Raw genomic sequence first — 17,414 nt, 5'->3', positions numbered from 1 at the left:
CATACCTTGGAGTTTGTGTGATATGAAGAAAACAAATCACATATTGCGCTTCTCAACGCTATCTATTGACAACCACTATAACAAAAATACATTCATTGTACATTACCACTTATGTTTCGTCAGCTTTCTAAATTTATTTATTGCTCGTGCTGTTGAAAATCGGAATTTTCGACACGCGAAAATCGAGGTTTCTCTAAAACCGTGCGTCGGATGTACGTCGGCCCATATAGCCGAGGCGGTGAACGCACGGGTATTCAGCATGACCATGCTGAGGGTGACGGGTTCGATTCCCGGTCGGTCCAAGATCTTTTCGTAAAGGAAATTTCCTTGACTTCCTTGGGCATAGAGTATCTTCGTGCCTGCCACACCATATACACATGCAAAATGGTCATTGGCAGAGGAAGCTCTCAGTTAATAACTGTGGAAGCACAGACAAACAGACGTAACTCTTAGAGGAAATTCATCAAAAACTTTTGCCCGGTGTCATTTTCTTGAGCACACTGCCACCTGTTGGTAGAACCGCGCGCGAAACTGTCGGCCATGATGGATTTTGATTTGACGTTTTGCTGACACGCACACTACTACACAAATTGGCTGTAATTTTCGTTTGCATCATTCAGCAACGTGTACACTGGCAAACGTCAAAGCGATCGAACACTAGCGCATCTGGTGGAACGATCGCGCAAACTAAATGACATTTGAATTGATCGTTAAATGCATGTGCCAAGCCGTTTTGAAGAGTGTTACGTCTGTTTGTCTGTGGTGGAAGTGCTCATAGAACACTAAGCTGAGAAGCAGGCTTTGTCCCAGTGATGACGTTACGCCAAGAAGAGGAGGACGTACGTCGGGCAGAGTGCGCTGGATAGAGGGCCAGATCCGCTGCCCAGTGCACTACGTCCGACGTTAGGTTTCACGTTTAAATTTTGAGAAAATTCGATTGTCGGGTGTGGGGAAACTTCGGGTTTCAATCGCGACGACAATATACACACATACATAGACTCGCACAACTGTCATATCATGTTGACTAAGGGGTTGACATCTCTATCGCTCTGTCGATCTTATCAGGGAGATGTCGCTACACCATTTGAGTGCACTCCAGTACTCCTCCTCAGTGAAGCCGCATTTTGTGATCGATTTTTGTCACCCGTAGCTCCCTCATGTTGCTTCAAAACATTCTTCAACTACTGTTCCAAATAATACTAGTCCGTTTCGTTTTTCACTGCAATTACTTCTTTACCCCTTTAAAATCATGCAGTCTGTTGGACAAAACAGCATTCCTGTTCTACATCATGTAGCACAGTGGAGCTCAGGTTGATATATACCGCGGGCCAAATTGAGATTTCGCGTCTGAGCCGCGGGCCGCAGGATGAAAATTATCGTGAATATTGTATTAAAAGTGTTCTAACTTTTTTACTGAGGCAATTTTAGTATTAGAAAATCATAGATTTTTCGATAATTTCGATAAGTATCTCTTGTACTTCAATACTTTCAAAGATCTCAGTTTGACCAAACAAAACATATTAATAGTAAATTCTATTCAATTGTGAGTCATTTGTAGAAGCAAATTATTTATTGCTACTTATGGCTGGAGTATCTTAACACCATTTTCAAAATGTGATATGTAATGTCACAACTTTTTCAATCATGGAAAATTATTCAAAGTATTAAGTAATTGGAATCATTTCATCACAAATGAAGGATAAATATTTGCATAAAATTGAGCATTACAATAATATGTTTTCATTATTTTGAACTATCAGTGAGTTTTTTTTCCAAAGTACTCTGCAGGCCGCATTCAAGAGCTTCGAGGGCCGCATGCGGCCCGCGGGCCGCAGTTTGAGCACCACTGATGTAGCAGATAGACTTTTACCATCTGGTAGCAATATCTTTTCATTACACACCCTTCTGCCATTCCTTGTTCAGTCTTTCATTCCCGGATGTAGTTGTAAAACATACGTCTCGACTTACCATTCGTATACCGTGAGTTCACTTTTTTTTTATTTTTATTTCTGTGTGTTTTAACTTATGCTAATTCTACACTTCGTGAGTTCACTGTTATTTGTTGCATTTTCTCTTTAATATGTTTTCCAACTTCTTCTTACCAATCTTACATCCATGTTTGTCTCAGAGGCGTTTCAGGGGCTTTCAGCGACGTTTCAAGGGGTCTCAGGAGCATTTCAGAGGGCCTCAGAGGGGTTTTAAAGGGTCTTAGGGGCGTTTTAGGAGGTCTTAGGAGATACCTGGAGGTCTCAGAGGCGTTTCAGAGGGTATTCATGGGGTACAAGGAGGACCCAGGGGCGCTTCAAGGGGCCTCAGGAACATTTCAGATAATCCCAAGGTGATTTAGGGCTATTCTAGGGCATTTCAAGGGGGTGAAGTATCTAAAGGTGTCAAGAACACGATTTAGGGGTTCTCACTGGCTTTCAGGGTGGTTACAGGAGACCTCTGTGGACTTCCAAAGGGTCTCAGGAAATCCAAGGAGGTTTTAGAGGGTGCTTGGATCGCTCAGAAAGCTTCAGGAGGATCCCAGTGTCGTTTCATGGAGTACCTGGAGATCTCAGCGGGTCTCAGGGGGTGTCTGGAGGCCTCAGGTGCATTTCAGATGATCTCAGAGAGTTTCAGGGAGTTGCAGGTGATTTCTGGAGGTTACCATGGGGTATCAGGGGTGTTTCAGATCACTTCAAGGGGTCTCATGGACGTTTCAAGGTGTACTAGGAGGTCTCTGGGGCTTTTCGAGGTGTCTCAGGTGGTTTCAGGGAATTTCAGGAGCGTTTAAAAAATCCCAGAGGGTTCCAGGGATCTCAGGGGTGCTTCATTGAGTCTAAGGTGCGTTCTAGGGGATCATTAGAGGATTTTAAGAGAGGCGTTCCATCCACTCATCCGGTAATACTTCCTCCTACCAAATCTTGGTAATGACCCAGTGAAGTGCTCTCACCAGTGCTTCTCCGCCGTGTTTTAGTAGCTCGCTTGGTAGTTGATCTGCTCCAGCGGCTTTGTTGTTTTTCAACCGGCTAACCTTCTCTTCAATCTCTTGGAGGTTTGGGGCTGGAAATCTTTCGTCCTGCGCACGTACTCCTAGATCTGTTACCACGCCGCCTTCGGTACTTGTAACGTTGCCATTGAGGTGCTCATCGTTATGCTGCCGCCACCTCTCGACCACCTCAAGCTCGCTCGTCAGAAGATTCCCATGATTGTCTCTGCACATGTCGGCTTGTTGCACAAAGCCTCTGCGCGAGAGGTTCAGCATGTAACTGCCGGTGGCGTCCACACGTCTGGGCAGTGGACGTCCGCACGTCCCTAACTAGCTCACCTCAATTTCCAATATCTCAGGTTCGGCTTCCTACCTGCTCAAAGGTCACACGAACGATAACGCAGCTGAAGTAGACGAACACAAGTGGAAAGACGCACATGCAGAGGGAACTTGCCCAGAATTAAGGAAATTAACAATGCTGTACATTTTAATTTTTTATTTGATCATGCCGATGAAATTAAGGTTAGTGGGTTAGGGTTAATACATGTGTTGCGGTCGATCGCCGACGGTGGGGCCCATGGTGGACATACAAAAAGGAGCCATGGCTCCTGACGACATACCTTGTTCCTGTAACCGGGCTTTGGGATACAAGCCGGCCTGGCGGCTGCCAGTGTAGGGTTCGTCCCGACAAGTTTTCGTTGATTCGGCTGGGATGCTCCCGGGCATGCAGAGGATGACACGACTACGTTGATCGAGGCGGTTTCTCGAGATTTCATTTGGAAAGCTTAGGTGGATAGCTGGATGGGCGACCCCGATCCAATCGGGGCCGGGTGCGCCGGCAAAGGAGTTCGTCCCGGTGGTGTCTTGGGTGTTTCGGCCGGGAACGGCGAGATTAGCGACGATCCAATTGAGGCCGGGAGTGCCGGCAAAGGAGTTCGTCCCGGCTAGACGGTCTTGTTTCCCAGACTGAAAAAATCCCGGGATTCGGAATTTTTAATTGTTTAAATCCCGGGATTACCCGGGATCCCGGGAAAATATTGATTTTGTTTTTCAAAAACCGATAAAAATGCATGAAACGAATCCTCAAACCTTTTTTTTTTTTGGTCTAACGGAGCAGCAAACGGAGCCAAATTTTAATAAAATCTTTTGGATATTTGGCCACTACGCACCACCAATGTGCAATTTTTGCTCGGTTTTCGGTGACAGTTTGTGACAGGTCCTCCTTGACATTAGGTAGCACGCAATCGAAGCCAGCTGTCTCCTCTCTCTCAGGTCTTGAGCCACTTTTACGTTACGCAGCCGCTCGATGTTGAGCCGCAGCGTTCGACTGTCGAAAGTTTTGAGCGCAAGAATTTACCGTCGCGTCGATTAGAACGTGATCAATTTGGTTTTCTGTTTGATGGTCGGGTGATCTGCAGGTGGCTTTCTGGATATCTTTGCGGAGGAAGAAGGTGCTTCGGACTACCACTCCACGACAGGCTGCAAAGTTCACGCATCGTTGGCCGTTTTCATGCAATGTGACATGCAGAGTATATTTCGCCGGATTACCGGTCTATACATTTCCTTCCTTCCTACCTGTGCGTTCATGTCGCCGACAACGATTTTCACGTCACGTGGCGAGCAACCATCTTATGTTTGCTCTAACTGCACGTATAACGCTTCTTTCTCGTCATCAGGTCTTCCTTCGTATGGGCAGTGCACGTTGATGATGCTGTAGGTAGGTGAAGAAACGGCCCTTAGCTCTTAACATGCACATCTTTGCGTTGATCGGCTGCCACCCGATCACACGTTGTCGCATCTTGCTCAACACTATAAATCCTGTTCCCAGTTCATTGGGAGTGCCACAGCTTTGGTAGAAGGTAGCCGCTCGATGCCCGCTTTTCCATACTTTCTGTCCAGTCCAACAAAGTTTCTGCAACGCCACGATGTCGATGTTGCGGGGATGTAATTCGTCGTAGATTATCCTGTCACAATCTGCGAAACCAAGTGACTTGCAATTCCGTGTTCCAAGTTTCCAATCGTAGTCCTTTTTTCGTCGCGTGGGTTTTTACCGATTGTATCGAGTCGTATTTTCTCCTATGTTATTCGTAATGGGGATTTTTATGGGTGTCTTATTGGGCCTACACCAACATTCCTGTCTCGCCGGAGGGCCATCGTGCCAGTTCTGTTTAGCGTCCCCATGGGCGAAACTGCGGATTTTTCACAGGGGGTGCACTACAAACAAATATTCATTAGTTCATCCATTCATCATTCATCGCCCCATATTTCACAACAGCAATGCTTCACAATTCCAGGGGATACCTGTCCTCACCTTACCAATAAAAAACAATGGTCGGCTATTGAATTGTTTTGGTTTTATATACATATTCTGAAATATGTATCCCGTAAACATTCCTAGCTGCATTTTATAAAAATAGTATGCTTTTTCTCCGAAAGTTCAGAATAAATCTTCTATATATATAAAAATGCAGTGGCATACGTGAAACCGCGCATAACTTGCGAACGGATGGTCCGATTTGGGTCGTCTAAGTTTTGTTCTGTTAGTTTTCACCCAAGGAAGGTTTATGAGGCCTGAAACATGGGAAAATTGAGAGTTTTTTAAAATCGGGTTTTCATACATTTTGAACGGGGACTTGGGCGCTTGGCTAGGGACTTGAAACGTCAAAAAACGCAGTAGGCAAGACAAAGTTTGCCGGGGACAGCTAGTTATCTATCTATATAAAAATGCAGTGGCATACGTGGGACCGCGCATAACTTGCGAACGGAAGGTCCGATTTTGGTCGTCTAAGTTTTGTTCTGTTAGTTTTCACCCAAGGAAGGTTTATGAGGCAAAAAACATGGAGAAATTGAGAGTTTTTGAAAATCGATCGTCCATACATTTTGACCGGGGACTTGGTCTTGGCTAGAAACTTGAAACGTCAAAAAACGCAGTAGGCAAGACAGAGTTTGCCGGGTACAGCTAGTTCATTATAAATTTAAACATAACACAATCCGAAAACATCAAATATGCCTTCATTACCTGGATCCCCTAACGCAAACACCAAACCCAAACTTCGTTCGATTTTCCTGAAAGCATCCAACTCCCCTCGGTATTTGCATTTCTCGTTACCGATGTTATTTTGCCCATTTTCCACAAGTTTTCCCTCCAGCAAATTAAGTTGGTTTGTTAGCAGCAGCACCGAACGACCGACCGATCCGAACAGCCCATCATGTACCTATCGCATCGGTGCGGTGGTGGGTGGGTTGCGTTGGCGTTGTTGTCGGATGCAGCATTTGCCTTCAGGCAGGGGTTCATCCACTGACTGCGGCAGACTGACGGGCTTGGGTAGGTTTGCGTTAGTAATTAGTCTAATTTGTACACCCTCGCTTCAGATGCCTAGATATGGATGCTGTTTTGCTAGTGGAACGCCGTTTTTGATAGCATTTTCATCTTTCTTCGGTTGATGCTGTCGGTTCACCTAAGGTAGAACGACGTATTTTTACCTTCCGAGGGTTGATGAAATGACGAAATGAACAAATTACACTTCAACTACTAAAAACGCCTCGTCACAAATGTTCTACTCGAAAACATTTGTGTTTTCATACACGTACTTTCATTGTTGAATAAAACGAAACTTACATAACTCGTATCGTAAATTTATTGAAAAGCACGTAATCAATTTGATTGTGAAAGATTACAAGTTTTCTGACTTACAAACATGTCACACTTAAAGTTTAAGTCTAAATTTACTTAGGCTGGAACCACGTTTGATTTGGTCAGTAAATAACCGTGGAAATGCTTATAGAGGATGAAACGGAGAATTTTGTTTTACCCCCATGGAAAAGTTATCCCAAAAAGATCTAATGTCTCAGATGGATAACGGTCGATAGTTGGCGTTTTACCTTGGCTGTACGACAAACATTTGCTTGTTTTTACTGGTGTCTGTATTTACCTTTCCGTATTTTCCTCCTTCATCCGTTCAACCTCATTCTGAAGCTTCTGAGGCAGTTATTGCCGTTACTGGTGGTAGTGGTTTGATGTTGTATGTAGTCTTTCGATAGTCTCATTCCTGCTGAGATATCACTGTTCTGACGAAATGCAATTGAAATGACTTTATTTTCGATGACAATTGATAAGTTGTTATAAGTTCCTGTATCAGTTGTATGTTTCAATGTACCATTATTTTTTATTAATATCTGAAGTAATTTTTACTACATTCTGCTTTATTTCTCTCGTTACAGGTAATTACTATACTATCATACGGCGCCTTCAAGATATACGATTATATAAAGTGTCTAAGCACGGAGACTACACACCAGACACTAGAGTAAATAACATCGATCTTTAGGCTGTCTGTGTTGATGGTTTTCAATAGCTCAACATTTCAAAATTTTCTGGCCTGTGAACCGATTTTCAATTTTCTTTCAGAGATCCTTTACCCAACTATTCTACTTTTATTTTATACAAACTTCATGTTTTTAGGGATGCTCATTTTTCCTACTCTGTGAGTAAGAAACGTTTTCAAAAAAAATGATATTTTTTTGTTTTACATGGAAAATTTAATTCTGACCAAGGTCGTGACAACTGGAGATGACTGCAAAACGTGATTTCTGCTGATCAGGCATAGTGTAGAGGTAATACAAAATGTTCGCAACTATTTTGAACTTCCTTAGCTACGATCAATTGCGGCTCTCGGCGAACAAGCGCTCCAGTGCTCTTGCCAAGCATCCTAGAGGGTTAGGATCTTCAGCAAAGTTGTCTAGATTGACTGGTGCTACAGTTTTATGTCTTTGGGTTTGATCTAGATCTGCTGAAACTGATCTAGATAAGTTTTATCTTTCAATACAACGCTCTAGTGATCTCGGTATGCATCCTTGAGGGTTGGAGTTCTCCACAAAGTGATTTGAATTGGTTTTTACTACATTTTAACGTCTTTGGTTTTGATCTAGATCTGCTGAAACTGATCTAGATAAGTATTATCTTTCGATAGGACGCTCTAGTGTTCTCGATATGCATCCCAAAGGGTTGGAGTCTTCGGTAAAGTGCTTTGGATTGCTTAGTACTACATTCTTACGTCTTCGGTTTTGATCTAGATCAGCTGAAACTGATCTAGATAAGTATTGCCTTTCAATATGATGCTCTAGTGTTCTTGGTATGGATCCTAGAGGGTTGGAGTGTTCGACAAAGTGTTTTGGATTGGTTGATACTACATTTAACGTCTTTGGTATTGATCTAGATCTGCAGAAATGGATTTAGATAAGTTTTATCTTTCAATACGACGCTCTACACTGAAATAAATTTTGTTGTAGAAACTACCGATTCCATAGTAAATCTATTAACCGTACCTATGATTCTCAACCGACAGCTATTTCCTGTTAATTCCACTAAAGCACTGTCAATTTAATCAGCAGTGCTGTTAACATTACCAAAAATAATCTAAATTTAACAGCTGGGCATTGTATTTTTAACCATACCGTGTTGTAAGATGCGTGTCCAGGAAAAATTGACAATGTTTTGTTGTTGAGGCGACTACGCTTTTAGTCAAATTTATTGCAATGCATTGTTACTTCAATCATATTTCAGTGAACTTAACAGATTTTGTTGTCGGTTGAGAATCATAGGTACGGTTAGTAATTTTACTATGGAATCGGTAATTTCCACAACAAAATTTATTTCAGTGTAGTGATCTTGGTATGCATCCTGGAGGGTTGGAGTCTTCGACAAAGTGTTTTGAATTGATTGATATACATTTTAAAGTCTTTGGTTTTGATCTAGATCTGCTTAAACTGATCTAGATAAGTTTTATCTTTCCATACGATGCTCTAGTGTTCTCGATATGCATCCTACAGGGTTGAAGTCCTTGGCAATGTTGCTGAACACTGATAAAACATGCGAAGGGCGATGAATATTGCTTCGCCATGTACATGTGAACTGCGAGTGAACATATTTGCCAATGCTTGAGTTTTGTTCGTCATCAACGTAGCGTCGTCGTCGCTCGTTACGACTGAAAACCAAAAACTTCATCGCCCGAAGACATGATTGCTTCGATGCATCATGCGTGCTCTTCGCGAAGATCAGAAAACCATTCGCCACGAGCAGCTTCGTGAACTGCACCCGCTGCACGGCATTCTAGCTAACATGATACCCTGGTACCTGCTAAATAAAAATGGTCATATTTTTTGCCATTTTGTCGCCAATTCTAGCAATCTTGGGCTAATTCGATTAAAATCACCTTCTACTGAGAGGGGGAGCCGGCGGGTCACCGAGGATTGCGAAAAACGGCAAAAAGCTTTGGATTGATTCTTACCACATTCTTACGTCCTCTTTTTTGATTCAGTTCTGCTGAAGCTGATCTAGACAAGTTTTATCTTTCAATACTACGCTCTAGTGTTCTCGGTATGCATTTAATAGGATAAGAGTCTTCGGCAAAGTGTTTTGAAATGATTGGTAGGGTAGTTTTCCAATTGTTGCACGGCTAAAAACTCGCCTATTGTTGCACACTCCATGTTATTCGTATGAGGTGTGCAATAATTGGTGAGTTTTTAGCTGTGCAACAATTGGAAAATTACTCTACTACATTTTAATATCTTCGGTTTTGATCTGGATCTGCTGAAACTGATCCACATAAGTTTTATCTTTCAATACGACGCTCTAGTGTTCTTGGTAAGCATCCTAGAGGGTTGGAGTCTTTGGCAAAATTATTAGGATTGGTTGATACTACATTCTTATGTCTTTGGTTTTGATCTAGGTCTGCTAAACTGATCTAGATAAGTTTTATCTTTCAATACGACGCTATAGTGTTCTCGGCATGCATCCTAGAGGATTTGAATCTTCGACAAAGTATTTTGAATTGATTGGTATTATATTTTATTGTCTTCGGTTTTGATCTAGATCTGCCTGAAACTGGTCTAGATAAATTCTTTCTTTCAATACGACGCTCTAGTGTTCTTGGTATGCATCCTAGAGGGTTGGAGTCTTCCACAAAGTGCTCTAGATTGGTTGGTACTACATTCTTACGTCTTCGATTTTGATCTAGATCTGCTGAAACTGATTTAGAAAAGTTTAACCTTTCAATACGACGCTCTAGTGTTCTCGATATGCGTCCTAACGGGTTGGAATCTTCGGCAGAGTGCTTTGGATTGGTTGGTCCTGCATTATTAGCAGAGATTCCTGGAGAAATTCTATGGAATAATCCACTCAGAAACCCAGTAGAAATCCCTGAAGGAATCCAGCAATCCATATGAAAATTCTTGAATAATCTCTGAAAAAATCTCGAAAGAAAACCCTGAGGGAACCTGCGAAAATCCCAGGCGGAATCTCAGGAGAAACCTAGGAAGGGTTTCATAAGGAAATCCCGAAGTAATTCCTGGAGAAATTATAAAAAAAAACTCAGAAGGAAGTAATACTCGCTATGTAAACGGTGGCTTGATTACAACAAGAATTACCCAAGGATGCCCTGAAAGAATCTTGCAAGGAATCCCTAGAGGAGATCCGTAAAGAATCAATAAAAAAAAATCGCGTTGGAAGTCTCTGAAGGGATCCGTAAATAAATAGCGGGAGGGACAGCTGAAAATGTTCTGGGAGAAAATTCGTGTTTAATCCCTAAACGAATCCCGGGAGATAATTATGAAACAATCGAACGAATCCTAGTACAATGTATGAATTCTAGTAGAAACATTTAACCTTCCTTTTGCACACGTTAGGAACAGCTCGCTGACGTAATGTACGGTTTGGGTCAAAAATGACCCTAATGCCAAAGGAGGGTTAAAGGAACCCAAGGACGTTTTCATGAAATCCCTGTAAGATGTGCGGGGGAATCTCATAATGAAACCCGAGAAAAATCAATGAAAGAATCCCGCAAGGACTCATGAATGCACCCAGGGAAAACTTCCTGGAGGAATTCCGGAAGAAATCCATGAAGGAAGTTCCGGAAAAAATCATGAGAGAAATAGCTCCCGAATTTGAGGCGATGGCGGAAACGTACATCCGTCTAAAAAATAAGGGCAGGCGAATCGGATGAGTCGTTAATGGACAAAGTACATGATGGCAAACGGCTCTAGATAGGATTTATCGCGCCCGCCACCTCGAATCTCTATCGACGGTGATGATATCGAGTACTTAGGCTCACTGGTGACCGCCAACAACGATAAACCAGCAGATAAATTCAGAGACGCATTCTGGCAGGAAGTCGAACTTATTTTGGACTCCGCAGAACTCTACGATCGAACAAAGTTCGCCGTCACACGAAGTTAACTATCTACGAAATACTGATTGAACCAGTAGTCCTCTATGGTCACGAAACATTGACTTGGAGAAGGCGAATGAACCACGAGCTGCAACAGCTGCTGAGAGAACCAACCATCATCCACACCGCAAAGGCTCCTGGAGGCTTCTGTGGACGAGTCACGTCATCAGGATGTCAGATTGCAACCCTATTAAAATGGTTCTCGAGAGCCATCCGATAGATACAAAAAGACGTGGTGCGCAGCGAGCTAGATGGGTTGATCAAGTGGAGGATGATTTGCGGACCCTTCGCAGAGTATGGGACTGCAGACGCATAGTCATGGACCGAGTCGATTGGAAACGACTCCTACGTACAGCAGAGGACACTTAGGCCTTTGTCTTTTTTATAGAAAGAGGAAATCTGCTTTTACAGATACCCAAGAGGTAGATCCTCGGGTTGTGTAAAAGACTTTCACTAATTGGGTTGAGTTTTTAGCTGTCAAATAATCTCTAACAATAGAAATGCAGGGCTGCCAACTTGGGCAAATCGTGCTGTGACATTTTCCTTTTTTTTTATTGGGCTACCTTTCGGGCACCCATTTAAAACGTAGCCCACCTAAACATAGCCCAGCGAGCGAAAGTTGGCTGTAATGTAGTAATCTCAGGAAAATTCTCGGAAGGCATTCCGAGGATAGGAGTCTTTGAAGAAGTCTCTAAAGGAAACCCCGGAGGAACCCTTGGAAGGGCCCGCATAGATTTTTACAATTCATGTTATCGTACATATCATACGCATTCAATTCACTGAATAATAATGATAAAGATAATCATAGCTCTACGATTGAATAATGCTGATTGTAAAATTGCAACTATTCAATACTTTTCCGGTATCATAGCACAAAAGATTATGATACGTCTAATGATAAATATATGGTTGTTAATAATCTTTTTTTCTTCATAAACAAGAAAATATAGCACTTTTTTACACTGATAGAGTGAAAATTCCTCAAGACTGCCTTAAGCGAGAGTCGGGAAGCATTTGCTTTGGTTTCCCACATATAAGAAAGCTCAATATAATTCCTTTTAGAGGTCGAAATTGAGAAATTTTCTATGAGGCATCAGCATTTGTTACCGGGACGCAGGACGGGACGAGAAGTCACGTATTATCCTTGCCGCCGATTTGTGCAGAATGGGAAACTCCATCAGGATCGATTTGTTAAACCTGGAATTATTTTCAAAAACCTGGAAAAATCCTGGAAATATCAGGGAATTTCATTTTCATAATTGAGTAGACACCCTGTTGAACCACATTATGTAAGATTCACTTCATTTCGCAGGTTGCGCATCACTAACAAGCCCGCCACACTTTTAGATCTTCATCCAGTGGTATGCGGAATCCAGAAAACTAAATTCATTATTTTCAAACAATTCTAGATTGAGTTTGAATAAGGGCGAAAGTAACATGAGAGAGTTCTTATCATCGACTCTCTCTTCTTCAAATTAAAGTGACAAGATGCAAGTATTGTTGAACTTTTTGGTCATAAATCGCTAGGTTGTGATGCAATCTAGCGTCTAAGTGAAAAAAAGTTCGATTGAATTTGCATTTTGTCACTTTAATTTGCAGAAGAGAGAGTCGATGAAGGGAGCTCTCTCATGTTGGTTTCGCCCTTATTTGGACTCAATCTAGAATTATCTTTTACTGCCTCATATTGTTCGTCGATACATTATAGTACATTATTTATCGTCCGTAATTCGAGTGGTTGGTCAACACCGCCAGCACCGCGCTAATGCTGAGAACAAAAGGCGAGATTTGTTCACATGGTGATGTACAAAATACAACAGATCACTAGAGGGTTGATCATAATAATATATAAGTTATCGCGTTAACCGATTATTACTGTATAATGATGTTCCATTCTATCATCCAGATCACGAAAGGACTCGACAGCGAATAATATTCATTCAATTTATCCACAAATTGATACCATATATCATTTTGCTGCATTTTACATCATTACATTTTATTTCATTTATTTTAGTTGATTGATCATATCTTAGCAGAATATTATACATAATTATAATGAACTGAAACATGGAATATATAACTATATGGGATTGGGGGGGTGCATCATTATATACATTATATACATATACATATACATATGATACATTATATACATTATATTTAATTATTATTTATTGTTTGCTTAACATTGCATCATTCTATTTCATTATATTGAATTATACTACATAATTAAAGTACTATAAAAAAATATAACTATATGACTGTATAACTATATAACTATATAACTATATGATTTTATAACTGTATAACTATATAACTATGTAACTATATGACTATATGGGGTCGGGAGGGAGCATCAGGGCATCATTGAAGTTGTAACTGTACGACGGAGTGGATTGCCAGCCGAAGTGAGGTGAGAAGATACTATAACATCCTTGTAGATGGGTTCTTCTATCCCAACAGTTGCAATGGATGTGACGCGCCCTTCTTGTAACAAACCATCCCGTAGAAAGCTTGACAAGTGATGTGAATCTCATTATTCACCCTGTTGGATCATACTGTTGGAAGGAGATTCTTATAAACCCGCGGATTTCGCGTAAGTGTCTCTACTTACGGGTCCGCCACACCCCCTTTTGGCCCTTCATACAGCGGTATGTTGAATTCAGAGCGGTAATGAAATTTATTCTTCACTGTTAAGTGGAACTGCATGCAGAGCAAGACTCAAGCTAGGATGGTGGCTACCTACATACATACATACAATGGGAAACTCCATCAGGATCTCCATGCACCATGCCGTAGGAGGAATCTTATTTCAATGCATTTTCTAGGGCACTACACATCGGCGGCACAATAGGTGATCACTACGTAGTTGCAATGTTCGCAGTCGGCATACTCATTGGTTAACAACTGAACTATCTTACCTGCATATCTTGATATCGGATATTCCAGCTACTTTCACATGATTGGCTTTGAATAACCCGCGAGCACCATGTGGATATAGTGCACAAGCAACGCGCGAAGGAAAATGGAAATTCCAGCACCAGTCACCATCAGTTCGAATCGCGATCGCGGCCCTCAAAGTTAAAAAAAATCTTTCAGCACAAAAACAAACACAACCTGACGTTACGAACCTCGACCTCGCTTTGACAGCAGTGGAAACTGCAGGGGTGTACTTTTTTCAAAGTTGATTAAGTAGAGTTTTGAAATATTTCATATTTGTTTTTATTTATTCGGTGAATCGTCAAATAAATGATAAAGTGATTGTAACACGAATAATTTGGCAAATTTTTTGTTCGTGAAAAAAGCCATTTTTGAATGGTAACTATACTTAACAACCCATTTGGTCTGTCATTCAAATTCCGAATATGATAACTCTAATCATTGATATGATTCACGTTTATTTTTTATTCCTGTTCGGGTTTGTCACTGCGACCAGTTTTTAGATCTATTGTGACATTACCCGTATCCTTAGTGTAGTGCATTTCGCATTACTCAATTGCCATTGAGGGGCAATAAAGTATCGATTTTGATACAGTTTTTGTTTTGTTTTCTTAGAAAACAAAACAAGAGTACTGATATTGGCCATGCACCGGAAATCTAGCATCACCCTTGTTTTACTGCTAAATTCTCCCCAGTAGGAAGTTTAGGACCCGGGTTTTAACATTAGCAGTAATATCATTCCAATAATGGAACATGTTTTCAGTAATAAGGATTCTAGTATGTTCCTTGCGTACTAGCACTTTCCAGTCTTCGAAGAGTTAGTACATACATGGATCCCTAACCCAATTTGATTTCCTTTGCATTGAGTTTAGCCTCAGATGGCGAGGTTTTTAACTATATGCAAAGTAAAGTTGATAAACTCAGTTTTATTCAAAAACTGGAAGTCACCAAAACACCAGTAGTAAGTACTAAATACTATAATTCCTTGAATTACCAGAACACATATTCCAAAATTGAAAAATAGGACGACACTAGATTTCGGTTTGGTAGATCTATCACCGTAACGCAACCCAAAAAGGCGATCTACCCACGCTACGGGCTCCGTTAAAGATCGAGCATCTTTTAAACCCCCTCAACCATTCATTCCTCAGCACGGGTCGCCTGACACCTTGGATTGGGGTTACCTGTTTGGTGGACTTTTACCCCCGGAACAGGTGGTCCGTAGTGCTATTCTAAGCCGGCAGCTACACGGGCAATAATATTGTATGATTCATTTTATGTTACCCCGTATAATCAAAAAACGATACGCTTAATCACAACTTTATGATACCGTTTTATTCGGGGGGTCTTTGATGGAATAATTAAAAGTATATATCTGGTAGAAATCCCGAGGAAATGCTGGGATAAGTTTCTAAAGAAAACTCGGGAAGAATCAATGAAGAAACGCGGAACAAATCCAAAATAAATTTTGAGACTAAATGCCTGAAAGAAAGTCAGAAGAAATAAAAACATGTTTGTACATATCCCTATTGTGATAAATTGTGTCTAAAATTTACGCATTATGATGTTTAACAATACTCAAGAACATTTTCAAATAAACAAACCGAAGTTGGTCTTAAGAAGTAATGACTTGCAAATTTTATTTCAAATCACCCCTAAAATAGCGTTGTATAGCTTTTGTTTACCCATTTAGCATACTAGGGAGATGGAAACACAATATTGAACCTTTTGGAATCTATAAATACTGCAAAATAAATAACTGTTCGAAAATGTTTCTTTCGTACTGGAGCAAACAGATATCTATGCACGGGTGTGCCCTGTTAGGCTTATAAATTACTATGAAAATATGAAGTATGGATGAGAATTAAAATTCAGTTTTCTAAATTTGTTTTATTTGAACTTATTGGACATAGTGTATAAAAACTTCAACGCGTATTTTTTTAATTTAGTCTAAGCGGACCAAGTATGTATATTCAATTTCTTACAAAAAATGTTCAGTTTTAAGATTTATTTTATGTTTTTTTTTGTAACAATTACAGAGTGATGCTGTGATAAACAGTAACCAAGTAGAAAAACTTAAAATATATGTACAGAGTTGTAAAAACGAAAGTCGTTTTTCTCGAAGTTAATAGAAAAAAAAACACTTAGTCACCTCCGACTTTCCGATCAATTCTTGTTCTTTATTTTCTGTATGGCAATACGTTTCCTCGGAACTTAAATTGTTTTAACATGTAAGTTAAAATATGTGTTCTATGTATTCTATGTTATGCCCAATGTCCTTTCTTTATTTCCGAGATAATCCAGCCCTGTGCTGGATCTTCTCGGGACAGAAAATCAGCAAAAAATAGTATTAAATATAGAGAACAGCTGAGGGTCTCCAGTTAGCCTAGTGGTTAAGGCTATGGATCGCCAATCCGGAGACGGCGCGTTCGATTCCTGTTCCAGGCGGGAAAATTTTTCTCGACTCCCTGGGCATAGTGTATCATTGTCCTTGCCTCACAATGTACAAAGTCATGCAAAGGCAGGCAAAGAAAACCCTTCAATAAATAACTGTGGAAGTGCTCGAGGAACACTAAGTTGAAGCAAGGCAGGCCAAGTCCCAGTGGGGACGTAGAGCCATAAAGAAGAAGAAGAAGAGAACAGCTGAACTCTAGAAAAATCTCTGTAATGCTCTGAAATTTCTCGTCTAAGAATATGAAGCATTATTTAGCATAGCCATGAAAGAAGCTGCCAAACAATATCTTAATTAACTGTAATGGAATTCCACGCCGGCCTTCTCCTGTAGCGGCATCGTTAAAAGTTGTTGTTGTTGTGCCGGGGGTTGAGTAACGCAATCAAGGAGCGAAACAAACGATTCGCAAAACGCGCTCTAAGGGTATCAACTGCCCATCACCACTGTACCGCACCGGTAGAAGAAACTCCAGCAATGGTTTTCTTCTAACCAGTTTGCTTTTTACTGTCGGGGCCGAAATGGGAAATAAAATTTCCTAAGAAAAACGAAAGAAAATTACTTCATTTAGGTGAAACGGAAGAAGCTTCGCTTCATTCAAATGAACCGACCATCCGACACCACCCAGAGATGATGAAAGTGGCGCACGTAGCATATCTCCGGTTCCCTGAAGCTACATAGCAAGGGGAATGACACTCGTTTACGTCTCATAGTATAACTTGCGTGAGCCGTTTGGAATTTACCTTGCTGTTCGTTTTCTACAAGCTTTGTGCTACAAAACAAATATTCTACCTTAAATGGTATATTTTAAATACTAAACTTGTGACAC

At 40.9% G+C, this 17,414-nt stretch overlaps 1 protein-coding gene across 2 annotated transcripts in view; it reads left to right on the top strand.

The window, feature by feature from the left end:
• Positions 1-17,414, top strand: part of LOC109430731 (choline O-acetyltransferase) — a 171,547-nt gene that overhangs the window by 87,602 nt on the left and 66,531 nt on the right. The gene's annotated exons all lie outside the window — the stretch shown is intronic.

The sequence above is a fragment of the Aedes albopictus genome, chromosome 1 (genome assembly GCF_035046485.1).
Source record: "Aedes albopictus strain Foshan chromosome 1, AalbF5, whole genome shotgun sequence".
In the NCBI taxonomy this organism is placed as follows: domain Eukaryota; kingdom Metazoa; phylum Arthropoda; class Insecta; order Diptera; family Culicidae; genus Aedes; species Aedes albopictus.
Note: the sequence above shows the minus strand (reverse complement) of the source record. Positions and strands in the feature narration are given on the sequence as shown.